This window comes from Sus scrofa, chromosome 2, assembly GCF_000003025.6.
Source record: "Sus scrofa isolate TJ Tabasco breed Duroc chromosome 2, Sscrofa11.1, whole genome shotgun sequence".
In the NCBI taxonomy this organism is placed as follows: Eukaryota; Metazoa; Chordata; class Mammalia; order Artiodactyla; family Suidae; genus Sus; species Sus scrofa.
In genome coordinates, this window is record NC_010444.4 from 136,702,713 (window position 1) to 136,730,107 (window position 27,395).

Genomic DNA, 27,395 nt, shown 5'->3' on the forward strand with positions numbered 1-27,395 from the left:
GGTTAAATTTGAATTTCAGATAGCAAATACTTTTTTTAGTACATCCCAGTAAATATTTAAGACTTTGAAAAAAAAGATGAAAAAAAAAAGAATGAATAAATGAATGGGGGAAAGAGATCAGTAAGACAGAAACCAATCACAGAGATGTAATTAATGAATATCTCACACTTTAAAAAAGTTTGTTTTTCTCAATATAAAATATTTTCTATTAATTTTTCTTAAAATTTTTATTGATGTAAAATTAACATATATTTTAAAAAATTTTAAAGGCAAATATTAAGTACTAGAAGGCATGTGGAAGTGGCAGTCTCCTATCCCACCCAACCCCAACTCCTATTCCGATGCCCAGAGGTACCCAGTTAACTCTTTCAGCTGTTTCTCCCAGTTTTAGCCTTGTCCCCATCTTTCTAAATAATGTTTATAGTTTTCTTTTGTTGATTTGTCAGTTTTATTTTATTTATTTATTTTTGTCTTTTTGTCTTTTTAGGGCCGAACCCAAAGCATATGGAGGTTCACAGGCTAGAATTCAAATCGGAGCTGTAGCTGCCGGCCTACAGCACATACGAGCCATGTTTGCGACTCACACCACAGCTCACGGCAATGCTGGATCCTTAACCCATTGAATGAGGCCAGGGATTGAACCTGCCTCCTCATGAATACTAGTTGGATTCATTTCCGCTGCTCCACAGAAACTCCTGCACTTATTTATTTATTTTTTTTACAGTTTCTGTGTTTTAGGGTTTTCTGTAGGTAGCAATTGCCTCAGATTTTTTATTGGCTCAGTTTTTGGCCAACTTATTACTAATTCTCATAGCCATCTAGTAGTCCTTCAACATAATTTTCCACCTTGCCACTCCCATTAGGTAATCTGTCTGGCCTGTCTCTGCCCTGAGTCCTCTATTCTCTGGCCCAGAGGGGGAAATCTCGTCCCTAGGCCTCCTGCCCCCATCCTCCAGGTCTCCTTCACCATCATCCTGGGAATCCCTTTGCCCTCTCCTAGAGGTGTCTTCCTCATTCTTGTTCTCTTGTTTGAGTGGAGAGCTTCCTGAGAAAGGGAGCATGAGAAACAAATTATTTGTGATCTCCCATGTCTTCAAGTATCTTTTTTTTTGTTTATTTTTTCCCCTCTATGCCCTCGACATGCGAAAGTTCCTGGGTCAGGGATTAAGCCCATGCCACAGCAGTGACCCAAGCCACTGCAATGACAATGACGCAGGATCCTTAACCCACTGAGCCACACAGGAACTCCTCAACTATCTTTTATTCTACCAGTTGTCTGAATGGTTTAAGTTTAGATTTCTAAGCTATAAATAATTCTCACTCAGAAATCTGAAGCGCTAACTCCATTATCTTCCAGCTTCCAGTGTCACTGCTGAAAAGTCTGGTGTCATTCACATCCCTGATCTTTCAACTGACCTTTATTTCCTTTCTGAGTCCTTTTGGGGTCTCTTCTTTGTCCCTGGTGTTCTGACATTTCATGAAGATGACCCTTGAGAGGGAAATCTTATCTTCCGTCCCTGAAGATTTTATAAAATTTGTAAAGCTTTCTTCTCCTCTGTAACTTTATGCATTCTTCCTCCTCCATAACTTGTCTCTCATGTCTGAGGCTTTCCTTAATTGTCTGGGGATCCTGACTTTCTGGTCATATTTAAGAAACATGCATGGAAGAGATGACCGAATGGTCCACACACTTGAGTGGCGCTTCTCTCTCAGTGGACTTCCCTGAAGAGGGTGGCTGGTCATGAGCTGCCTCTTTTGTTGGGGGTCTGTATCCACATCATGTCTGTATCGAAAGGTCTTTCCCTTGAGTCTGCTCAGTTTCTCCAGAAGAGACTTCTTTAGGCTTCAGCCTGGGGTGTGCCTGGTTGCCAGGCTTTCTAGAAGAAGGGTGGAGAAATTGGGCTGGGAGTTTACCTCTTAGTATCTAGGTTTCCATTTATTCCCCATATTTTCACTTCTGCCCTTCATACTCACCTTCTACAGTGCCTGATGAGTTGACCCAAATTCCCTAGTGGGCACCTCAAATCTCATATAGGAGCAAGCAAGCTGTACATTGTACTGTACATTGGCACTGTGCCCTCATGTAGTCTACCAGTCCCCCCGTTTGCATCTCTTCCCTCCCTGTCCCAGTAGTCTGCCTACTTCTTATCCAGAGGCCCTCTGTAAGCATCAAGCCTTCAGCCTTCTTCATGGTACAGTGTGACTTGCCACTCCATTTTTTTTTCTTTTTCTTTTTAGGGCTGCACTCTTGGTATATGGAGGTTCCCAGGCTAGGGGTTGAATCAGAGCTACAGCTGCCGGCCTACACCACAGTCACAGCAACATGGGGTTCGGGCCATGCCTGCAATGTACACCACAGCTCATGGCAACACCAGATTCTTAACCCGCTGAACAAGGCCAGGGATCGAACCTGCATCCTCATGGATGCTAGTCAGATTCCTTTCTGCTGAACCATGATGGGAACTCCTTGCCACTCGTCCATCTGCTTGCTTCCTTCCAAAAATGTGCTGACATCTTTCATCAGCTGCTATCTCCTCCCTATTTGCATAGATCTTGTGGATTTGTAACGCTTTTTACTCCTTTATAGTTACTTGTAGTAGGGCTTTGGGAGGGAGCAGATGGAGATTCACAAGAGATTTAACCAGAAGTTGTTTAGGGTCCATTTTCAATCTCAAGAACTTGAAGGGAACAATTTCCAGGCCACATTCTGAAATAACTCCTGCTGTCAATCAACGCAGTCACTTTTGTTGTGGGCTAGGTGTTTCTTTGTGGGAAATGGAGCAAAGTCCAAACACACACATTGTTTAAACATATTAGTAAAACACTCTTGACCTTTTGAATAAGATCCAAATGTGTTTTCTTTGCTTTGGTCTAGGAATGGGAACAGAGAGATATTTTGAAACATGGCCCCGGCCTGGCAATGCTTACCAGACCTGCTCTGTCTTTTGGGCTTGAATAGAAGCAGGGAGAATGCTGAAACACCATCTTCTTTGAATTAATCATGAGCCCCACCTCTCTTGCTATCCTGTGTTTACACATTACTGCCATTGTGTTGTATCTGCTGGTGGATCTCCTTTCATCTGCAGGCCACACAAAACCCTCTTCATTTAAAGCTGCACACGTGGCTCTTGAATTAAGAGGGCATTTTAGCAAAAATTCCTCATTCCTCTTGTTGAAGGGCTCTAAGTCTTAGGGAGGGATCAGTGCTGTTTCAGTGTGTTCTATCTAAAGTCCAGACAAGCTAAGGAGGGAGAGCAGGGCCAGGAGGCTGTCACAGGGATAGGTGGCTCTGTCGGGTGGGGCAAGGGGTTAGCAGGGGTTAGAATGAGTCATTCAGGATGGAGAGGGCCTTGAATGCCACAGTAAGGACTTTGCACTGTCCTACAACCAGTGGGAGTCACCCAAGGAATCTTGAGCTGGACAGTGACAGGAGATAAACTGTGCTTTAAGAAAATTAAGCTGATAGCTGTGGGTGGGAAGGTTTGGAGTAGGCAGAGGCTGGAGTCTAGGCAGCCAGTTAAACCAAGTGGCTCTTGCTCTTGGCTGCACAGATCACTGGGAGAGCTTTTTAAAAGTCTAGATACTGCCCTCTACCCTGTGAGATTTTGTTTCAGGTGATCTGGGAGGGGACCAAGAATCTGTGTTTTTGGGGGGGTTTTTTTGGCCACACCCAAGATGTGCATAAGTTCCCCAGGTCAGGAGTTTCCGTCGCGGCTCAGTGGAAATGAATCTGACTAGTATCCATGAGGATGCAGATTCGATCCCTGGCCTCGCTCAGTGGATTAAGGATGTGGTGTTGCCGTGAGCTGTGGTATAGGCCACAGACGAGGCTCAGATCTGGTGTTGCTGTGGCTGTGACATGGACCAACGGCTATAGCTCCAATTTGACCCCTAGCCTGGGAACCTCCATATGCCATGGATGTAGCCCTAAAAAGACCAAAAAAATAATAAGCTCCCCGACCGGGAATCGAACCCGAGCCACAGCAGTGATAACACCAGATCCTTAAGCCATTGTACTATCAGGGAATTCCAAATCTGAGTTCTTAATCCATTCATCAGGTGCAGCACATGGAGGGAGGAAGGCGAAGGGGAGGAAGGGAGGCCCACCTGACCCCTGCCTGTCTCAGGCCTGAGGGGAGGGAAGCCTAAGGAAGATCATTAAGTGGGGCCTGGAGAGCCACATGGAGGCTGGGGCCCTCCTCCAGGAGAACCTCGAAGAAGATCAGATTTAGGAGAAAGTGATGACGGGACATTCAGGATACCCCAGGGGCCTGACACGTGGGGGGAGAAGATTGTGAGCACCTGGCTCCCGCTTACGGGGGAAGTAAAGCTGGGAAAAAGGAGACCTCTGTTCAGGCCCCTCTGGTGGCACATGGGCTTGGACACATGCATGGCTGCACGTGGACTGGATGTGGACACACAAATAGTCGCCTTCTGCAGGAGGCAGAAAGTGTGGTGGTTCAGAGACTGGGTTCTGGGGTCCAGCAGCCCTACCCTTGTGACTCTGGGAGCCTCAGCCTCCGCACCGATAGAAAGCCAGTGATGCTAGCAGTTAACTCAATATGGTTGTTGTGATGACTTGATGAGGTGCTGCATGCCAAGGCTGGGCACAGAGCCTGGCACGCGGGGAGCCCTTCATAACGGCAGCTCTGAGTAATACCAGAAAAAATGTGATCTCACTTCTGAAGCCAGGGAGCCAGGAAGTATTTCATTCAGTGTATCTCACATCTGAAGCTGGAGGGCCATAAAGTATTTCATTCAGAGTTGGGAGACAAGTCCGCAGGAATGCATGAAGCCTCGCATGTGTTGCTACCCAGTCGGGGTGTCTTCCTCTGGGTGTGTGTTTGGTGAGTCCTTTGCCTTTTATTTCTAGGACTCCTGGAGAAATGACAGTCCCTTGCTGCTGCCTTTAATTGGAGAGGAGCTCAGAGACCCGAGATGATAATTATGACGCCTTGCATGCCGAGCTCGTCAAAAGCCTGCCATTGTCCTTGCTGTTACCCTGAACAGCTGTGACAAACCAAACCCTGCAGACCCCGGAGCGTGCCCTGGGTCTCTCAGCCAGGCCTTACCTGGGAACTCTGAGTGATGGTGACATGTAGGCCGCAGGAAGACACACAGTAAACCCAGGAGTCTGTGATGAGCTCAGAAGAGGTGAGTTGATGATCTGCTATTTATAGCCCCAGCAAGAGGCTCTGGCCGCCAGCTCCACGTGAGGCTGGGTGGAAATGATGCCTTCTCCAAGAGCACAGAAAGAAATCGGTGATTCATGGGCAGCAACCACTTGAAATACAAATGCTCCTGCGCCCCAGCCGTGCCGGCCTTTCAAACGCCCACTTTGGAAGCGTGTTGAACAGGCTAGCCCACTGCCTCCTGTCTGCGTGCCGTCGGATAGGATGTGAGCACAGGCGGGTTCTGTCTCACCTAGGGCCCTGAGAAGGGCAGCAGTTCTCCTCAGAGAACCCCAGGAGCCTGAGCCTGGCCCTGCCAGAGCCTCAGCCTGAACCCGGTCAGGGCCGAGGAAAAGGCCAGAGAGAAAGGGCAGTTCCTGCTCCTGCCGTCTGTGTCCAGGGGCAGTGCTGGCCACGGAGCAGCTTCCTGATGACACTTGTCCTGCTGAACGTGCAGAAATGCGCAATGAGGAGTTCCTGGTAGCTTTTGGATTTTTTCCCCCCACTTCCGCAGCCCAGTATCTGTCACCTGAAATAGTGGTTGTGTGTTTCCCTTGGTAACATCTTGGCTTCCAGGCCAAAGTCTACTTGGAAGCCCCAGTTCAACTCACAGTCGGGGAGGAATGTGTTGGGGGGGTCTCTGAGCTTGCAAGGGTTGAATCAGGATAATTAGGCATAAACCAGCAGAACTCCGGAGCCAGACCACCCCGGCTCAGTTTCCATCTCCACACTTGTCAGCTGCGTGGCCGCCATGACATTCCTCTCTGAGACTCAGTTTCCTCCCTGGTAAAGTGGCAGCAGTAACAGATCCTGCCTCACTGGGTGGTGGGGAAGATGAAAAGAAAGAACATATGCGAAGTGGTCAGTGCTGTGCCTGGCACACGGATGGGCTCAGTGAGTGGGAGCTGCTGCTGCTGCTGCTGCTGCTGCCTGCTGGTTCTTGCTGCGGTATCTGGGTGCCTGCACTGACGCTGCTCCTTCGCCCACGGCCTGTGGCACTGAGGCTCCTCAGAAGACCTCCTGCCCATTGCATGCATACCCCACGCCAGGCTGTGCCGTGTGATGGAGTTCATCTTGGGGCAGCTTGGCCCTTTGTATCGTCTGCTCCTGCCCTAGCTGAGGAATCAAGTGCTGTCCCTTAGGTTGGGTCTTGCCTGGGCTCGACCAGCTCACTCTTCCACTCCTCTGGGCCTGGGAGGCCCTTGGGGGGATTAACTATCACCAAGGACTTGACCTGAGGGTCCCAGGTATTAACTTGAGATCTGTAGCCAGCAGGTTGCCCACCAGGGGAGGACCTGGACCACAGGCGGGTTGGCCCCCTCCCCTACCACTGGACACACAGCACAAAGTGCTGATTCATGGAGGCCCATGCCGCCTTGGCTGTGTGTACATTCTCTCATCTCCAGCTGTCGGCCAAAACAGAATTGTAGCTGTCACTTTGGCAGCAAGATGCTGTGATGTGTCCTAACACAAATGCCTCTGCTCCACGCCCGTGAGCTGAGGGGAGATGGGAGGAATCCGCAGCTGCTCCCGTGGAGAGAACTGTTCTGGAAAGTGGTCTGTGTGATGTGCAGCCAGGCACAGCCTCTGGGTTGTGTGTACACCAGGGTAAGGCCCTGCTGAAGAGCAGCCAGTGGCACGCTGCATCTACATCTGCATAATGCAGTTCTGATGACATCAATTAATAAGAGAGGCTGCCACTTAAATGAGGCACTTGGGGCAGCTACAAGGGCCTGGAAAACAGCCTCTAGACTTAGGCATAAGTTGGACTGTGGAGTGCACGGGTTGAATGAGTGGGTAGCCCGTGGCACACATGGTGTAGATGGTACCTGGGGCCAGATTATGAAGCAGGGGACTTGAAGGCCAGGCCGTGGAGCTCGGACCTGATCCTGTAGGCAATGGGGAGCCACTGAAGGACTTAAGGAAGAGAGGGTGATGTAGTCACAAGACACTGGGTGTCTGGGCTCAAACATCCCCACATAATGGCACTGAGGGTAAAGCTCTCCCTCCCCGTGGCAGTGCTGTGCCGCTTGGCAAGGTAGCCCCAGGATTCAGGCGTGGCCATAACTCTGTGTTTAGTGGGTAAGGGCGGGAAGGGTCAGCTCCAGTCAGGCCAGCTGAGTGTGCAGCAAGTGAGAGGAGGTACTGGGCTTGGGCCTGCCTTCTTGCTGGTCCTCCTAGGCCAGAGTTCATTAATGAAGCACCCGAGTGCCAAGTGCAAGGGACTGCGCACCCTGATGTCAAAGGGCGGGGGAGGCTCGTGGGGCTGAGAGGTGGTCCCACTGCCTGTGGGTGTTGCTCCACCCCTGCCACACACACCCTAAGGAAACAGCAGAGACAAATAGTTAAGCTTGGGGGAATTCCTGGAAGGAAGGTTCTATCATCATGAACTTGAGTAAATGCCAGTTTATAGGCTGGTTCATGAAGACAGAAGAATGTAAGTGTTGGGAGCTGTTACTAGTGGGTGAGCCACTCATGCACATGGAACCCAGAGCATATCTGGACCATCATGTGAGTCAGGAGGGAGGAGTTCCCATCATGGCTCAGTGGAAATGAATCTGACCAGTATCCATGAGGATGCAGGTTTGATCCCTGGCCTTGCTCAGTGGGTCGGGGATCTGGCGTTGCTGTGTGATGGAGGTCTCAGATGCAGCTCAGATCCCGCAGTGCTGTGGCTGTGGTGTAGGCTGGCAGCTGTAGCTCCGATTCGACCCCTAGCCTTTCCCAGGGACCTCCATGTGCTGAGGGTGTGGCCCTAAAAAAAAAAAAATTCAGGAGGGAAGACAGGCTTCAATTGACAAAAAATTTGTGTGTCCTGCTCAGAAGTGCATTGTTGTACAAGAAGTGGTTTGGCAGTGATTCTTCTTCCCTTTCACTTGCAAGCCAGGGAGGGCGGGACGCCTGTCAGTTGTCAAGGGAAGCAGGGCAGGGGAAGGAATGTTCCCGTTCTGGCATGATCTTCCATCTCTTCCCTGAGCTGGCTGCCGGGAGGGCGGGAGGGAGGAGGTGCGGCAGGTATTGAGCAGTGAGGAGGATCCCTCATCTGGGGAGCCCCGGACACAAGGTGTGTGTGGAGGGTGCCCGGAACCCTTCAGCTATGGGCAGAGCCTGAAGCTTGTCCTCTTCCCCGAGGACAGGCAACACGTCATAACCACCACTGTCTGCCCAGGGCGTGCTTGGAGCAGCAAGCCAAGATGTAGTTTTTTTCTATTTGGTTTGCTTTTTCCTTTAAATTTTAACATGTATCAGATTAAAAAAAAAAAAAAAAATATATATATATATATATATATATATAGCATCCAATCAGAAAAGTCCAAACAACCATATATACAACTTAATGGATAATTATAAAGTTAATGTTATTATTTTTTATAGAGAAAAGTATTTTAAAAGAAAACAAATGACCCTTAAACCTTTGCCTGGCCAACTTCCACTGCAATTCTTTTAACAGAGTTAAAAAATTAAAGTAGTGCCAGGAGTTCCTGTTGTGGCGTAGCAGAAACAAATCCGACTAGTATCCATGAGGATGTGGGTTTCATCCTCCCTGGCCTCGATCAGTGGGTTGGGGATCCGGCGTTGCCGTGAGCTGTGGTGTAGGTCGAAGACACGGCTCGGATCCTGCGCTGCAGTGGCTGTGGCGTAGGCCGGCGGCTGTAGCTCCAAGTCAACCGCTAGCCTGGGAACCTCCATATGCTGAAGATGAAGCCCCAGAAAAACAAACAAAAAATTAAAAATTTTTTTTAAATTGAAGTAGTACCGAAAGAGATAAAATGAAAAGTGAGTGCCTCTACATTCCCTTTTTCCCATGGGTGACCCCTGACATTTTCATGTGTATCCTAATTTTTTTCCCCTGCATCACTAATATTTCTGAAGTGAGTATGTGATCATACAGGCTTTGTCTCTATTTAACGATAAATTTTAACTGAGGATATAACCATGTTTCGTCCAAGATATGACATTAACCTGTGTCCAAGATTTCGTTTACTAACTCGTTGATTAATGAGAGGACCACTAAAACGTTACCGCCAACTCAAAGGAGCGCTCAGAGTATCACCCATGACAGTCAGATAAGGAATGCGGAAATGATTTTAGAAATGGATGCAAAATTGCCCCGAATCCACAAGGCAATAGTCAGTTGTATTCCGTCAGACCCACGCCTTTTGACTGTGAACAGGAATTACTTGCCGTGCTCTCAAGGCCTTACAGCCTCACTTCCATCTTTAGAGATGAGAAATGTCTAAAGACACCGAAAGGCAGCAAGAGCCTAGGTGGTTAAGTTATTCCGGACATCGGCTAAAGGTCCACGTCTTTCACAGTTTCCCCTACACTTGTACTTGGCTCCCTACCTACATCCCTCCTTGGAATTCCCTGCGGACAACCCCTGCTGCCCTGTTTATACCAGCTGACACGCTGCCCGTGTTCCAGAGGATGGGCCAGGGCTGAAAGCCGAGCCTGGGCAAACCAGCCGTCACCCAGGCTGAGCCAGCAAAGTGCTCCCAAGGCCCTGACACTCTGCCTCTTTGGTGGTGGGCCCGGGAGTTGTGAATCAGGCTGACTCAGGACTGGCAGTCTTGTTGGGCCTTGTAAAATATGGTTAAGGGATTTTCAAAAAAAGGGAACAGGAGTTCCCGTCGTGGCGCAGTGGTTAACGAATCCGACTAGGAACCATGAGGTTGCGGGTTCGGTCCCTGCCCTTGCTCAGTGGGTTAACCATCTGGCGTTGCCGTGAGCTGTGGTGTAGGTTGCAGACGCAGCTCAGATCCCGCGTTGCTGTGGCTCTGGCGCAGGCCGGTGGCTACAGCTCCGATTAGACCCCTAGCCTGGGAACCTCCATATGCCACAGGAGCAGCCCAAGAAATAGCAAAAAAAGACAAAAAAATGGGGGGGGGAACAATGCTCTTTCTAGCTTGTCTCCCAGGGCCCCATGGAGGTCAAGTGGGAGGCATGGGTCTGAGGCTACTGCCAAGGCCAGTCATGTGGTAGGAGCTGAGCCCACAGCTTTGGCAGGACCGGAGAGCTCAGCCCCGCTGTAGAAAGTGCTTTGGAGAAGAGGTTTTGTGCAAAATGGCCTGTCAAGATTAACTGACGGGAGGCTCTCAAGCAAAGGATCAGATTTCACACACACGCACACGCACACACACCCTGTATACCCCCCCCACACACACACTTCGGCTGTCCTGAGAAAGAATGTTCACTGAGCGTCAGGCAAGTGCATCTCGATCACGGTTTTCCACACCTGCCCCCGGTCCTTCCCGCCATCTTCATTCACTCACTGGACAAGTTTTGGGTCCCTGGTGTGTGCTGAGCGCGGTCCTCGGCTCCGAGGGCGTGAGATAGAGTTGACCCCGGCTCTCGTGGTGTTTGGAGGCAGACTTAGAAGAAGAGCTTTACCAAGGAGTGTGACAGGCACCGAAAGAGGAAAATAAAGGCCTCTTTAGTGGCATGAGGGGCGCCCACCCAGACCCTAGGGTGGCAGCAGGGATCCTCAGAGTATGTGCACGGGACAGCCTCGCGTTGCTGGGACGTCAGGGGAAGCCGGGGCTTGCTGTAGTGGGGCCCGTCATGAGCGGACTTGGGGGCCTCAGAGGGAAGCCCATACTCGCTTCAGAAAGTGAGCGCCGTGGTCCCACTGGGACCGCAGGCCAGGCGCGCTGGCTGCCTGTGGAGACAGGTTGGAGGGAACAGACTAGAGGCACAAAGACCTGTTAGGAGGGAGCCGCGGGCGTCTGAGCAGGACGTGATGGCCTGAACTGAGGACGGGCATGGCGGGAACTGATTCGAGACACGGCTTGGCCAGTATTTAACCTGAGAAACGAGACCGTGATGACCCTCAGGTTTTCAGCAGGGACAAGCTTGGGGTTAGGTTGTCGCCACGGGAGAAGCCAATTTGGGGGGGCGGGCGGATGAAGGCAAGTTCAGTTTGAGGCGTGCTGAGTGTGAAGGGCCTGTGCACATGCAGGCGGAAGCATCCAGGCACAGGTGGATACACAGGTCTGAAATCCTGGGGGCAGTTCAGGATGCGAAGCTGGAGAGAATGCGGGCTTGGGTAGATTTACACGAGTGTGGCCTGGAAGAGAGAACAGGAAGAAGCGGGGAGCAAGATGCCCTTTGGGCCTAAAATTCTCACTTGCTGAGAATGAGGGGGATTATGGGGGGGGGCTGAAGATAGGGAGAGAATGTTTGCCACACCTTTTATGGGAAAAGCAGAGAATCTGACCCAGGCCCAGAAATACAGGGGCCCTGGTGGCTTTGGGGGTCTGAAATCCACCCTGGCACTGACCTGTCCCCTAGCGGTTTTCTCTAGGACGTGGAAGCCAAGGATGGTAGGTTGCCCTGTCGTATCTGGGTTGCAGTCTTGCAAGACTACTGTGGCCAAAGGAAGTGAAGGGTGTGTAGTAGAGAGAGCTAACTGTTCACACATGCACACGCAGAGTGTATGGCCCTTCCACAGAATAGAGGGGCTTCCCAGCAGAGGCTACAATTCCCCACATGACCCCTCCCCATAGGTCTCTGACATCTGCGAGGAGTCGATGACTCGTTCCTGCCACTAGAATGTTGATCAGGGATGATGTGTATTTTCCAGCCCAAGTTAGTTAAGAAGCAGATGCACCTACCTCATCCTTCCTTTCTCTTTCTCGTTTGAGGCCTCCTTCGAAACCGCCTGTTGGAGTCGGCAGAGCCACAGGGGGGAAGGATCCCGGTCCCTGAATGATCCTGTGGAGGACAGACACCGCTGATCAGGAACAACCACGTGAGTTGTTGGTGAACAAGAAATCAACTCTGTTGCCGGCGCCAATATATATTTGGGGATTTGTTTGTTATGGCATCTAGCATTACCCAAACTAATCCAGGGTTCAAGAAAATGGTGGGGAGTTCCCGTCGTGGCGCAGCGGTTAGCGAATCCAACTAGAAACCATGAGGTTGTGGGTTCGGTCCCTGCCCTTGCTCAGTGGGTTAAGGATCCGGCGTTGCCGTGAGCTGTGGTGTAGGTTGCAGACGCGGCTCGGATCCCGCGTTGCTGTGGCTCTGGTGTAGGCTGACGGCTACAGCTCCGATTAGACCCCTAGCCTGGGAACCTCCATATGCCGTAGGAGCGGCCCAAAGAAATAGCAAAAAAAGAAAAAAGAAAAAAGAAAAAAAGAAAAAAAGAAAATGGTAGGTTGTTCAGATGATTCTGATGGGCCAGGCTAGAGAAGCAATTGGAGCCTCTAGGGACAGAAGATCTTTGTTAAAGTGCAAGAGCAAGAGTGCAGAGAGGGCTGGAAAAACCTAGAAAGCAGAGTTCGAGGCCTCTGGTAGAATTCAGGGGGCTAAGATTTCAGAGAGAAGCGATCCCATAGCGTAGTAAGAGCCAGTGGGAGAAGGCGAGGAACATTAAGCAGGTCTGGGAACTGTGCTGCTGTGGGTCAGGAATCGCTTTGGACACTGTTATCTGTGACAGAGCAGGACGTGGGTTGGAGGGGAAGCCTCTGAGGGCTGGTCATTGTCCTGCAACCAGGGCACTGGGAAGGGGCATGTTAGTAAAACAACTAGACGACCAGGACTGCCATCGCTCAGTCCTGTCAGCTGCCACGGCTGAATGGACCTGAGCAGGGTGTCTTGTCACCAGTGAGGATCTGTTCATTACGCCACAGAGATGCACACCTGAAAGCTGGTCCACGAAAGGAACACCTGTAAACACTAAGGCAGGCTTACTCCATCCAGAAACAGCCAGACCCACAGCAAGAGTGCTTTTTGCAGTTGGTAGAGCAGCTTGGCACTCTCCAAATTGCTTATTTACACATCTGTTTGAGCCTCATGGATACCCCAGGGAGAGAGAGATAAAGACAGCATCTCTGTGCCAGGTAAGGTCACCAAAGCGTTCAATGCGCGTGCTCAGGAAGGGGCGGAGCCAGAGCTTCCTAATCCTTGACTTGTGGTTTTCATTATAAAATTCCTTTTACGGACATTTTTAGACATTAACTACCCATCATTTTAAGGAGACTTGGGCCCCATCATGCCACTGGCAGCAGGAATGACAGGATGGCCTGCAAAGGCGCTTCCAGCTTGCGATTCGCAAGTCTCTCTGAATGAGTGGTTCCAAAATAAGACTAGGAATAAGAATGACAGAAAACTCAAAATAATAGTTGTGGAAATAAGAGAAGTTTATGTCTGTTTTTAAGAAAGTCTGCGGTAAATGTAAGGGTTGCTCTGGCCCTCCACAGATTCACAGGGTCGGGGCTCCTTCTATTTTGTTGCTCTCCTCTATTCTTGTACAAACTCAGTGACTTTAAACAACAACAAGCACTTACTATCTCAGACTTTCTGTGTATTGGGAATCCACAAGTGACTTTGCCAGGTAGTTCTGGCTTAAGTTCTCTCATCAGGTTGCAGTCAGGATGTCCGATGGAATTATGATCACACAAAGGCTCGAAGGCACTGCAGCATTGCTGGCCAGTTGGTTCTGGCTGTTGGCAAAATGCCTCAGTTCCTTGCCGCCTGTAATCCTCCATGGGGTTGCTTGAGTGCGCTTACGACATGGCAGCTGGCTTCCACAAGCCTAGAGCAAGTTATGCAAAAGAGAATAAGGCAGAGGCTGCAATGTCCTTCATGAGGTAGTCTCAGAAGTCATGCTGTCATTTCTGCGATAGCCTCTTGGTTACACAGGTCAGCCCTATTGAATACGGGAGAGAATGAAACAAGGACACACACGGTATCAGAACTGGAGAATGACTAGAGGCCGTCTAGGAGTTGGGCTGCCCCGTCTGCCGTCCAAAGAGCAGTTTTAGCCTCATGTTCTAGGAAGGCTGCACTGACTCCAGCTATCACATCACGAAAGGTGCTTTCTGGCTAGCATGCAGGAACAAGAAAGGAAGAAGGGCGTGCCTTTTTCTTTAAAGGATACTTCCGAGAAGTTAGAGAACACCATCCTACTGATATCTCACTGACCAAAACTTAAGCACATAGCTGGAAAGGAGGCTGGGACATTTAGTGCTTATTTTGGATGCCATGTGCTCGGCCCGGCCAGATATTGGAGGACCCCTGGCACTCTCTGCCACATAGGCAGTGTCACTGTGTATATTTCAAAGGATGGGATGGGGAGGGCGCATAGACAACATCGCCGTCTGGGGTTACTGACCTGGCTAAGTACTCCTGACCCATTTTGCCTGGGAATCACGTGTGTGTGTGTGTGTGTGTGTGTGTGTGGTGAAAGGACAGGCCAGGAGTGCAGATAGTACTTTACCCTGTTATTAGTGAATCTCAGTGTCAAGAGAAAATAGTCCTTACAAGAGCTCAGGAGGTAAATGAGCATTAAAAACAGACCTAGTCCTAGAAACCCAGCCAAGAGTGGTCCCAAGAATTAAGACGATCCAGCAAATGAGACTATCATCACAGGAGGCATTGTGAGGGCAGCCTCATGCTGCACTCAGACCTGCAGGTTTAAATAAATTCTAGGCAGCCTGATTTACGATCCAAATGCAGCAGCACAGATGGGTAACTCTACCAGCTGTGTTTTTAAAAGATCATATGATTCCTGATCAATGAACCGAAGAGACCAAATGCAAAAGCATTTAGAGCTGAGCTGCACATTTGCCCAGAGACCTCTTAGAGACCAGAGCCAGGGCCTGAGCAGCCAGCTGGGTGCTGACTCAAGCTGGGGGTGCGCCCGGCAGCAGAGCCTGGCTAAGCAGAAGATGACCTATCAGCCAGCCAGAGAATACTAAGCCCACAGAAAAGCTGCCCTGGCAGAAGGAGGGCAAGGCTCTGACTTGGCTGAGTCACCAGTGACAGAGGGCACTGTCATCCTAGAGGAATGCAAAGTCTGGAGCAAAAAGCCTAGAGCTGGGGCACCCAGGGGGCAGCTGGTACTGCCAAGGCCCCTGTGGCAAAGGCTGGCTTTCTCCTCACTGCCAAGGCCTGCCTGGTCCACGGATCCTCATTCTGAGGGTGGAAGAGGTGGACTGAGGGCTTAGAGGTACTTGCTTCAGGGAGGGTGGCTGGCAGTCTCCTACCTGCCATTCAGTGGCCCAAACTGGATGATGTCCCAGATCCTGAGTCGACACCTGGCCATCTCCAGATGAGGTGTCAGGACACCTTGGGCAGGCAGCACGCTTGTTCACCCGGGTCGCAATCCATGCTTCTCACTGCACGTGGGTTGTCAGTCACTACAGAGCAGTGAGGGGTCACCGCAGCTCCAGCCTTCCCCACTCTGCCCTTGCCTGAGCACCAAGTTCACAGAGAACTCGGGGGACCTCTCCAGATTGCTAGCTTTTTTTTTTTTTCTTGTCTTTTTGTCTTTTTAGGGCTGCACCCGGCATATGGAGGATCCCAGGCTAGAGGTCCAATCGAAGCTGTAGCTGCTGGCCTACACCACAGCCACAGCAATGCAGGATCCAGGTCTGCAACCTACACCACAGCTCGTGGCAACGCCGGATCCTTAAAGTGAGGCGAGGCCAGGAATTGAACCTGTGTCCTCATGTATACTAGTCGGGTTCGTTAACTACTGAGCCACGACGGGAACTCCTAGATTGCTAGTTTGAGGACCCTTTTAAGAGAGACACCTCAGGAGTTCCCTGGTGGCACAGTGGGTTAAGGACATGGTATTGTCACTGCTGTGGCTTGGGTCGCTGCTGTGGTGTAGGTGTGATCCCTGGCTTGGGAACTTCCAAATTCCACGGGCAAGGCAGAGAAAAAGAAAAGGAGAGACATCTCCAGGTGTGGCTGACATAAGGTTCTATCCTCAGGCAGGGGTTGGGGGTGTTGGGGGCCCAGGCGGACTGGTAGGGGTGGTTAGGCAGGACACAGCCTCCCAAGGTGGCCTGGAGCTGGCTTGGGAAATCAGGGACTGTGCTTTGTGGCTCTTTGTTGCACAAGTGCTTCGTGAGCACCTGCTCAGTGAGGCAGACACTAGGCTACCCCCGGCCACAGAGCAGAGGAAAGTTCATATGACATCAGCCTAGACTGCTGAGAAAGCAGAACCACAGAGGGTGCAATAGGCAGGGATGGGTTATGTACAAGACACAGAAAGTGGAGGAGGAGAGAGGTAAAGGAAAGCTTCACTTCGCAGAAAAGGGGATGCCTTAGCCCGGCAATGGGGACAGCAGGCCCCAGAGCTCTGAGGCCCCCAGAGGTAGAGGAAGGGATTTTCCTTGTCTGTGTGTTTGTGATACTCTCAAGTTCCTGGGCCTTCTCAGGGTGCAGTGGCCTTGACCTCTTTCCACTAAGCACCTCAGATGAGTCAGAGAGGGGAGAAGATGCTCCCTTCCTGTTCATCGGGTTTTCTTTCACCTCCGAGTCCTTGGTACCCATGGGGACCATAATTATGAAAGGGAGAAGGGCTCTTTGATCTTGAAGAGCGTGCCCAAGGCCCAATCCATCTCTATTTAGGTCCTCAAGTGACCGTGGATGGCTCCCTCAGCATGACTGTCTCCAGCAGCCTCTGTTGGGGCAGGAGGCAGGGCTGGGAGGTGCACTGGGTGGGCCATTCCAGCCCACTGTCCCTGCTGTCAGACCCAGTCCCTTGAGGTGTCTGGGCCTCTCTGGAACCCTTGGGAACTCCCAGCATTGCCAAAGCCCCCATCCTGCCTCTTGCGGGTGGCCCTGCAGTGTGAGAAGTGTTATCCGGCTCATGCTGGCTCATCCTAGTAACTATTGGTGGTGAACAGGCTTGCTTTCCCTCTAGGACCCAGGCAAATGTGATAGGCAAATGAATCACCAAAATCAAACAGCTGCTCTGTGGTCCTTCTATGAAGGCAAAAGGAATTAGAGGCCCCAAGACATTCAGCGGGTACCACCTCCTTTCTGGGTCAAGGTGGGCAAGTGTGACTGAACTAGAGTTATACTGGGATGTCACCCTGTCTCCAGCTACAGGTGGGCTGGGAACTCCCAGTGCCCAGCAAGGCTTTGGGAGGATTTGCAGTGCAGGTGGAGGGTTGGTCCTCCGTGCTAGAGTCCTGGCCAGCCCAGCTCATTCATCTCCTTTTCCCCTGATGGTTGCTCTTCTCACTCAGATGTCTCCTGGCAGGCCTGACCTTTCTCTCGTCTTTGCCAGCTCCAGCCCCCAGGCCTAGCTCAGGTCACATCTCTCTGGTTCAGAAACCTCTTGGTATAAATTCCTTGGACTGTCATTCACGGCCTACCCTCTACAGTACTAACTCACCTCTCACTGGTCTTCCATAAATTCCTCCTCCAGCTAAGTGTGTGCTCATCCTTTTTGGCCTCTGCCCATAAAGCTTTCTCATCTTGGAGCCCTGAATTGTGCTTTTACCTGGTCCAAATGCCTCTTTGCCACTGCTGCCCTCCTGACCAGGCCCAGCTCCAGAGCTGTCTCACCTACCACATCTTCCTTGTCACCCTCTTCCTTCTGAACCTGTGGCCTATGGGATGAAACTTTTTACTAGATTTGCATCTTTAATTATAGGAATGATGCACGCTTGTAAAAACATTCCCACATTACAGAAGCATACCCAGTAAAATGCGCGTGTGTCATCCCAACGCTCCTTCCCCTAGAACGCACCCCAGTCAGCAGCCAGGCATGCACATGGCTGCCCATGTTACGCAACAGGAGAGGGGGCCCTTGGGGACCTTCCGTCACCGCTTGACATGGTGGTGGCAGGTGGGGGTGGGGAGGAGCAGAGTTGGTGGAAGGTTTCAGAGAGGGGTGACCTCTGTTGACTTTGAAAAAAAATTCTCAAGGTCAGTCTGTGGAACCTCTTGGTTTCTGTCAAAGAACAGAGGCCCAGAGAGGCATTTCTAGTTTACAGAGGGTATTCATTCTGTATCCCCAAGAGCCAGAAACTCAAGTTCAAAAGGCAGCCAGGCCGCTGGAGAATCCTCTTGGCCTGGCACCACCCCCACTCCAAGCCCGGACTGAGCCGAGGGGGAAGTCCGGCAGCCTTAATGGCATGGTCCCTCAGTCAGATAGAGAGGCAGAGTTTGAACCCTGCCCTTCCTTTCTCCGCCCTGGACCCTCGTCTGTATCCTGTAGGCCCTGTGTTCTGGTTAGTCAGCCTGGAACCTTCTACCCCCTGTGTGCCCTGCGAGCAAAGCCTCCCTTCTCCTTAGGGCGTGGCTCAGGAGAAGAATCCGCCCAAGGTCCTGTTGGCCTCCTTAGAGGAGGAACTGAGGGAAGAAGCAGGGCTGTGCTGGCATCTCCTTTTCCAGAGACTCCAAGCCATGTTTCCAGGCAGTTTGAGGAGCCGGGAGTAGATGTCTTCCCCAAATAACCCGACGTCCCACGTCTCTCCCACACCCTCCAATTTAAATACATGTTAGGGAGTTCCCATCGTGGCTCAGTGGTTAACGAATCTGACTAAGAACCATGAGGTTGCGGGTTCGATTCCTGGCCTTGCTCTGTGGGTTGGGAATCCAGCATTGCCGTGAGCTGTGGTGTGGGTTGCAGACGCAGCTCGGATCCTGCGTTGCTGTGGCTCTGGCATAGGCCGGCGGCTGCAGCTCTGATTGGACCCCTAGCCTAGGAATTTCCATATGCCACAGGAGCAGCCCTAGAAAAGACAAATAAAATAAAATAAAATAAAATAAAATAAAATAAAATAAAATAAAATAAAATAAAATAAAATAAAATAAAATAAAATAAAATAAAATAAATAAATACATGTTAAAGGGGGAGAGAGGACTGGGGTGCACGAAGGAGGGAATACCCGACCCCAATTTAGGGATGTCAGGGAGGCCACCAAGGTTTTGGCCTCTAAACTGACCCTTGAAAAATCAGCAGGAGGTAGCCAGGGAAAGGATGAGAAGAGCATTCCACATCGAGGGGACACCACACTGAGGCAAAGACCTAGCGGTGAGAGGGAGCGTGATTCCGGAGAAACTGGCAGTTCCCTGCGGCTGAGCCTGTTGTGAGAGGGGGCCGTGCAGGGGTTGGAGAGGTGGACTGCCTGGGTGTGCGAACGCCAGGGCTTTGTCCCAGTAGCCAAGGGAAGTCAAGGAAGGCTTTTCAGGAGATAAGGGACATTTTAAACAGATGACTCATAGACCATGAGCTGGAGGTGATAAGTTGGGAGGAAATGAATGCCTTTGGGTGAGCAATAAAGGTAGCCTGGACTAGAGCAGGCACAGTGGAATGTGAGATGAAGCAGAATTCAGCACAGCATGTGGCAGTGAAGGCGAGGAAGGGGCCCCGCCTTAGGTGTTGAGGATATAGAGCCAAGATCAGCACTTGCATTCAGCAGGTGGTGGTTAGCCGGGGTAGGCTCAGGATGTAGAGATCAGGGAGGTCCCCCCACCCTTCCAGCGCTAAAGACCTGAGGGCCAATGGCAAGTGATAAGCCCCAGTCTAACCGCCTAGCCTGCTGACATCAGTGCAGACCTGACTGGGCACCCACATCTGGACTTGGGCATGTCATATATACCAAGAGGCTGCCAGACACCGTAATCCTGAGGCAGCCGCCCAGGTCACAGCTGGCCACTCCCAGCCCACCCAGGGCTCACCTGACCTACAAGCCAGAGAGCGCCAGTCAATCAGCAACGCTCCACTGTGTTGTGTGAATACAGGACAGAGATAGTTCACGACCAATCCCATTTCTACCCCTGCCCCGACCTAGACTCTCTACCGGAATAGTTTTTCTGTTTGGCAGTAAAACTTCCACTCGGCACTCAATCTTTTGCCTCTAGTCTTAACTCAAGCCAGAGGCTCCCACCAGCCACAGAGGCCTGAAGGGTCTTCAGCAAAGTCGGGTACACCTTATATGTCCTTTGCACAGTTCTGGTATTCTGCCCTCTGTGGTTTGCCTTTGAGCTCTCCTGGGCACCTGGGGGTGCCATGAGTGGCCCAGTAGGGGTGAGGCTGTTCTCTGAGGCCACACGTCTTGGGGGCACCGGGTTGTAGGATGTGCTGGGGGATATAGGTAGGAATCCAGGTAGGAATCCCAAAGCCCTCGTGATGGTTTCCAGCTCCCCAGGAGACATTTCTTCTTTGGGCCTGTGCTTCCTCCAGCCTCAGGCCTTTGGTCATGCTCTTCCCTCTGCCTGGAATATTCTTCCCCTTCTTTGTCATCCTTCAGGTCTCCGCTTTCTCAGGGAAGACCTCACTGATTTCTTGATCCCGGTCAGACTTTTTTAGTTAAACAGTCCCGTAGAGTCATGTTCCATTACTTCTTTCCTTTCATTAGGGGTTTTCATTTATTTGTTTGTTTGCTACCATTTGCCTCCCCCACGGACTGTGCCTTCCGTGGGAGAGAGGTTCTGTCTTGCCCATTGCCGTACCCCCAGCCCCTGGCAAGGGACCTGTCCAATAGTGGGCACTGAGTGAGGGCACGAATGAACAGATGGATAGATTCCACTTGGTGAAACCAAAGCTCAATTGGATGAGACCCTTCCCCGCACTGACTTAATCTTCTAGAACTTTATGATTTCATCCCTGAAGTAGGAAAAACATTCTCTGCTTGCTGCTCTATTTCTGCATCTAAAGTGACTCTTGTTAGCCTGATGAAGTTTGGGATGCTTTAAAAACAACTGGAAAGAAGGTTCCCATTGGGCTCACGGACCTTATTTTCTGACCCCTGGTCACATATATATGAACCCCAAGGTAGAAGTTGAGGCTGCGCCAGAAACCCCAAGGCCCTCTGTCAGAGCTGGAGTTAGATAACCCCTTCTGGGGCAGGATGAATTGCCAGAAGCCCGGCCATGCCTTCTCAGGTAGGGCGGTAAAGGCTCTCCTGTTTTACGGTCAGGCGAGAAGGGTGGTGAGTGTCACAGCTCAGAACTGGGAGTGGTGTCCTACCAAGGGCTCAAAGTGCTCTACTCCTCTGTCCATCCGTTTTCAGCAATGGACTGAGGCAGGTGTTTTTCTGAGGCAGAGCGAGAGGTATGGCTTAGGGCCCATTGCGTAATCTCCCAAGATCCTAGGCTGCACAAGAAGGCTGCCTGTGTCCACTCTTTCTTTCACTGCTGCAGGCGGACCCCATCTCCTGAGGTCCAGATCCGCTTGTAAGATTCCCCAGGATGAGGAGACCATCTCTACAATCTTCCCAAAGGGGTTCTGCCCAGCCCTCCTCTCCCTGAGGGCCTGGACTACCCTTTCCTATCCACCCCAGTCTTGAGGAAACATGCTCCTCCTGGAAGGGATAGCTGCCTGGACTGGAAGGGTGACCTGTTCAAGGGGGAGACAGAGCCCCAGCCACATCAGAATTAGAGCCAGGAGAGGGAGTACCAAGTCCTAACAAACCACTGAGGTTTTTCAAGAGGTGAAAAACCTAAATGAGGAAAAGGAGAAGACATTTGATGCTGGAGGAGCCTTTTCAGTGGCTCATAATGCAATGCCCATTATACAGATAGGTACACTCCTGCCATGGAGATCTACCTTTGATGGAGGCCTTGGAAGAGCCGAAGATTTCAATATTTTAGAGAAGGGTAGCCCCTTGACCCCACTTTTCACTGTGCTAAGTCTGTGCCTTCTCCTTCTGCTCAGACCACCGTTCATCCTTACTGAGTTGCCACTTCCTTGTCACCATGGGACACCCAAGCTGGCCAGGCCCTCCTTAAAGTCACAATGGTCAATACAATCACGATCAAAATCCCAACGATGTTTTTTTTTTTTTCATATATAGAAAAATCTACCCTAAAATTCATATGGAATCTCAAGGTACCCTGAGTAGCCAAAACAATCTTGAAAAAGAACAAGGTTGGAGGTCTCATACCACCTGACTTCAAAACTTATTTCAAAGCTATAGTAATCCAAACAGTGGAGCCCTGGCTCAGAGACAGACACAGACAAATGAAATACAATAGAGAGCCCAGAAAGAAATTCTCACATGTATAGTCAAAAGCTTTTTGACAAGGTTGCCAAGACAACTCAATGAGGAAAGGATAGTCTTTTTAACAAATAGTACTGAGGGAGTTCCCATTGTGGTGAAGTGGAAACAAATAAAACTAATATCCATGACCACGTGGGTTCAATCCCTGGCCTTGCTCAGTGGGTCGGGGGATCCGGCATTGCCGTGAGCCATGGTATATAGGTTGCAGATGTGGCTCGGATCCCATATTGCTGTGGCTGTGTCATAGGCCAGAGTTATAGCTCCAATTCGACCCCTAGCTTGAGAACCTCCATATGTTGTGGGCACGGCCCCTTCCCCCAAAAACAGTATTGGAAAAACTGGATATCTACATGCAAAAGAATGAAGTTGAATCCTTATTTTATACCACATATAAATATTAACTCAAAATGGATCAAAGCCCTAAATGGAAGAGCTAAATGATAAAACTCTTAGAAGAAAACATAAAGAAAAAGCTCCATGACATTGGATTTCCTGCATGTGACAAGCAAAAGCACGGGCAGCAAAAGAAAAAATAGAGAAATTGGGCTTCATCACAATTTAAAAACTTGTGGATCAACGGATAATGCCAGCAGAGTGGAAAGAAAATCCATGGAATAAGAGAAATATGTGCAAATCATATATCTGACAAGGGGTTGATATCCAGAGTACATAAAGAACCCCCACAAGTGAACAACAAAAAAGAAACAAACAGCCACACTTAAAAATGGGCTAAGGACTTGAATAGACATTTCTCCAAAGAAAATATGCAGATGGCCAGTAAACATATGAAAAGGTGTTCAACCTCTCTGATTATTAGGAAATTTAAAATTAAAATCACTATGAGATACTAATTCACATCTATTTAGGTGACTACTATTAAAAAACAAAAAACTAAACTAAACAGAAAACGACATGTATTGATAAGGACGTGGAGAAATCGGAGCCCTAGGCATTGCCAGTGAGAATGTAAAACGGTGCAGCTGCCATGGGAAATGATGGCAGTTTCTCAAAAAACTAAGAGTTAGCCTACGACCCAGCAATTCCTCTTCTGGGTCCACACCTAAAAAAACTGAGAGCAAGAACTTGAACAGTTTGTACACTTGTGTTCAAAGCAGTGACGTTCACAGTAGGCAGAAAGTGGTAACCCATGTAGCTCAGTGGATGAATGGGCAAACAAATAAGGTGTATACATATGATGGAATGGTATTCAGCCTTAAAGAGGAAAGAAATTCTGACACAGGCTACAATATAAATGAACTTGGAGAATATTAGGCTAGGTGAAATAAACCAGACATGAAAAGACGAATACTGTACCACTCCTCTAGTTTGAGGTGCGTGGATGGTCACGTTCCTAGAGACAGAAAGCAGAAAGGTGGTTGTGGGCGAGCGGGAGAAAGTGTGGGGCATTACTCTTTAATGGGCACAGAGTTTCATTTTGGGATAAGGAAGAAGTTCTGGAGATGGATGCTGGTGATGGTTGTACAAAAACGTGGATGTACCTTATGCCACTAAACTGTACACTTAAAAAAATAAGTAAGGAGTTCCCGTCGTGGCTTAGTGGTTAATGAATCTGACTTGGAACCATGAGGTTGTGGGTTTGATCCCTGGCCTCACTCTGTGGGTGAAGGATCCAAGTTGCCGTGAGCTGTGGTGTAGGTCACAGACGCAGCTCAGATCCCACGTGGCTGTGGCTGTGGCGGGGGCCGGCAGCTATAGCTCCAATTAGACCCCTAGCCTGGGAACCTCCATATGCTATGGGCGCAGCCCTAAAAAAAAAAATAAATAAGTAAGTAAAAGGTACATTTTATGTTATGTATATTTTATCATGATTTAAAAAGAGGTTGAGGAGTTCCCGTCGTGGCGCAGTGGTTAACGAAGCTGACTAGGAACCATGAGGTTGTGGGTTCGATCCCTGGCCTTGCTCAGTGGGTTAAGGATCCCGCGTTGCTGTGAGCTGTGGTGTAGGTTGCAGATGCGGCTCAGATTTTGCATTGCTGTGGCTCTGGCATAGGCCTGTGGCTACAGCTCCAATTAGACCCCTAGTCTGGGAATCTCCATATGCCGAGGGAGTGGCCCTAGAAAAGGCAAAAAGACAAAAAAAATAAATAAAAAGAGGTTGAATGGGAGTGAGGCATCTAAACTGTAAGTGTCCTCTTCTGGAAGCTTCTTCATGGCCCTAGGCGGTAGTGGGAGGGGCGAGGGCAGGGGAAGGGAGCTGTCGGTTCCCCACCGCGACCACCACCCTCCCCTTACCTCAGCCCTTCTAGCTTGTGGTTATTTCACACGTCCGTTCTCTGTGTGTTGTCTCGATGCTGACTGTCATTCTTAAAGTAGGTAAAGTCAAGAATAGAGAAATACGACACTAAGAAATGACAGGTGTTGGGGAGATAGATTCAGGTTCAGCAGGGTTTTCTTAGAGCCTAGGAGGGGGGTGGCAGATTAAAAAGTCTTCCTAGTCTTAAAAGATGAACAAGTGGCTGTTAAGAGGCCAGAGAGAAGGGTGAGTCATGGGCAAGCTAGGAGCACCGAGAATGAGACCTTTGTGGCAGAGTTCTCTGGTCGAGGTAGCGGGAGATGGGGCTGAAGTCAGGCTGGGTAGACCTTTACCCAAGAGCATCCCCCTGGAGGATTTGTAGCACAAGAGAGGCCCATTTGACATTTTGAGACGCTCGCTCTCGCTCTTGGGTGAAGAATGGACAGCAGGGGGCATGGGTAGGAGCAGGCAGACAGTGGGAGGCTGCTGTAGGCATCCAAAAGAGAGGTGGTGGCCTCGTTGGAGGGCTGTGAACAGATTCTAGAGGCATTGGGAGAAAGAGATGCCAAGGCCTGCAGCTAGACTGGCCAGGGGGTTGAGGGGCTCGCTGCTCAGGGGGCTGGGGTGGATAGGTGGACGGTAATACCATTTACTGAGATATAACCAGCGGAAAGATAGGTTGCATGGACAAGGCTGGCCCCTGGTTGCTGTAAGTTGAGGGGTCAGCTCACCTTTGCCAGTTATACACCACAGCTCATATACTTAGAAAGTTCTTTGAGTCTTGCCCTGACCTTCCAGCTGCAGCTGGGGCTCCAGCCGTTCCACGCTGCCCTTGGTGAGTCTGCTCGGTGCGGAGAGGTGGTGGACTGAGGCATGGGCTGGCGGCCAAGGGCTTGGGGGGCAGGCATGCCTCTTGCATGACCACCATCAAGCACGCCAACCTGTGGTGCCCGTCAGCCTGAGCCCGGGGAGCCTGTGCCGGGTGCGTGGGCCGGAGGACTGGGTATAGGAGCCTCTTGCCCCGGGTGCTTCAGGTCCACACCTGCCCCTCATCCTGCCTCCGGAGCCCTCTCTCAGATCAGAAACATCCCCCAGGGTCCTCGAGAAGGGCTCTTCTTCATGTTTCCTTCAGAGGTAGGAGGTGGAGAGCAAAGTCTCTGATCCTGATGCCAGACACAGACTCCAGGAAATTACTCACCAGAGGGCGAAGCTTCAGAAATGCGGGCGAGGGCCCTTCCCTATTATCTGATCAGAATGGCTGGTCAGCAGGGGCTGTGGCTCTGGGGAGCTTTCACGGGTAGGGCCAAGGCCCTGCCCAAAAAAGCACAGCTCCTTCCAGGGCTGGACCGCCCTCCACCTCATCTTACCAAACTGCGGGTAGGGACCAAGGAGTCATGAGCAAAAACCCCATGGGATCTGCCCTTCTAGCTGACGAGCTGGGACTCTCCGAGGCCCTATTCCTACCCAAGGCTGACTTGCCAGGGGCTTGAAGTTCCTCCAGTGGCTTCCTCACCCCAGATCCCTATTGTGCCCTTCCTGAAAGTGTCAATCAGTGCCACCGTGGCCTCCATCCTGGAAGCTGGCTCTCTGACCCCCTCAGGGGAGGATCCCAGCATTGGCCTCTCATGAGCTTCCCTTTCCCTGAGTTGGGATCAGACAACCAGCCTACCCAGGTTTCCTTCTCCGGGCCACCCGCCCCCTGCTTACCTCTCCGGGGCCTGGCTCACAGCCACATCTGGTGTAGTCACAGGCCCGCTAGGCGGTAAAGGCATGAGCCCTGGGAAGGGAGTCAGATGACCTGGGTTCCCGCTGGCTGGAACAGAGCCCAGGAGTTGTCCCAGCAGAGATGACGTTTTGGGAGTCGTTAAATCTGGAGGAGCAGGGCGGACTCCCCAGGGTAGGAGTCCCCCTGTCTACTGAGCAGAAGCCGGTGTGGTGTAGCTTTGAGAGACAGGCCTCCAGGGGAAGAGCCCTGTGACGGGGCGCCCTTTCCGCATCCTGCCTCCCGTCTCTTGCAGCTTGAGTGGTGAGGACGCCGTCAGTGTGGGACGGGCTCTCCAGGATCCTCAGCCCCAGGCCTGATTCCGCCCTGGAGTCACTCAGAAGCACCTGCCCTGAGCCCTTCCCCACAGTCCTTTGAGCTCCCTCAAACTGCCCGCTCCTGGCCGGGCTCCTGGCTTTGCTCCAGAGGGCTGGATGGCGTCAGAGGGTCCTCACAAAGCGTCCAGGGTCCACTTCAGGTGGGGGCTGGGCCTGGCCATGCGCAGAAATGCGGGGCTGAGGCCTGCCAGGAGCCAGCGAGAGTGCCAGGAGGGGTTGATGGCTGCAAGGTGAGGCCATCCAGGGGACACTCAGCTGCAGTGTGTTCTCCCAGCAGCCTCTGAAGGCTCCAAGGGCTCCCCCAAATCCTGCAGTCACCTTCGTCTCCATTCTCAGCCATTCCCAAGAGCACTGGACTGTCAAGGGTGAGCTGGTAGGTGAGCAGCATCGGGTCTGTCCCCTCCCTTCCTGCCATCCTTCTGCCTCAGGTTCTGGCCGTGGGACAGTAGTGGCCATCCCTGCCTGCCGTCCTACTCTGCGTGGTAAACGATGCAACCACATGCCAGGCCCTCCTACCCATGAGATTGAGTCCTGCGGCTCTCCTTAGCTGGGTGGCACTCCCCCTACTTCTGTGTTCAGACAAGGACTCTGGCCAGGGTGTGCCCGCCAACCCTAGGCAGCCCCTCAGGGCTTGTCAGGGGTCAAGCCATTTGCCTCTCCGGTCCTGGGAAAGCCCTGGGACAGGAAACCGAGATTTTCTGAGGCTGGAAGCTCAGGCAGCCAGGACCAGATGGAGAAGGGCGTGGGGCCGAGAGGACCTGGAGAGGGCGCGTACAGACCCTCCCCGCTTCACGCCTCGTTCACCAGCCCTCTCTGGCCAGGTGATCCTCCCACCTGCCACCACAGGAGGGATCTCTGGGAAGAAAAAAGCTGAAATCTCCAGGGAGGGCCTCTGGGTATCTGGGAAGATACGGTCAGGGATAGGAGGATTGCTAGAAGAAACCCCCAGAAAACAGCTGGGACCTAGGAAGGAGTCCCCATGGGCCTCTCAGCCGGCTCTAAAACTGGATGGTGGGCAGCCTCTGGAGGAGCCGAGGGATCCTCACCCTCTCAGAGGGGACCTGATTTTTGCTGGGTCCAGGAGGCCAGCCTAGTACGCCTGGCACAGCCTCC

General features: G+C 51.2%; 1 protein-coding gene and 1 long non-coding RNA gene across 4 annotated transcripts in view; one reads left to right on the forward strand and one right to left on the reverse strand.

Annotated features, from left to right (window-relative positions):
* JADE2 (jade family PHD finger 2) overlaps window positions 1-27,395 on the forward strand; it is a 145,949-nt gene that overhangs the window by 16,657 nt on the left and 101,897 nt on the right. For both annotated transcript variants that reach the window (XM_021084771.1, XM_021084773.1), the window contains exons 5-6: window positions 4,874-5,154; window positions 11,816-11,922. The gene's annotated coding sequence lies outside the window, so the exon portion shown is untranslated. The remainder of the gene's footprint in view (window positions 1-4,873; window positions 5,155-11,815; window positions 11,923-27,395) is intronic.
* On the reverse strand, window positions 10,002-27,062 carry LOC106507324. 2 transcript variants are annotated; one of them, XR_001303230.2, is made up of 4 exons: window positions 25,890-27,062; window positions 13,463-13,710; window positions 11,786-11,885; window positions 10,002-11,238 (listed from the first exon to the last, which is right to left on the reverse strand). It is a non-coding gene; the product is annotated as an uncharacterized LOC106507324 (long non-coding RNA). The 2 variants fall into 2 exon arrangements; XR_002341912.1 differs by having other exon boundaries at window positions 10,002-11,885; window positions 25,890-27,061.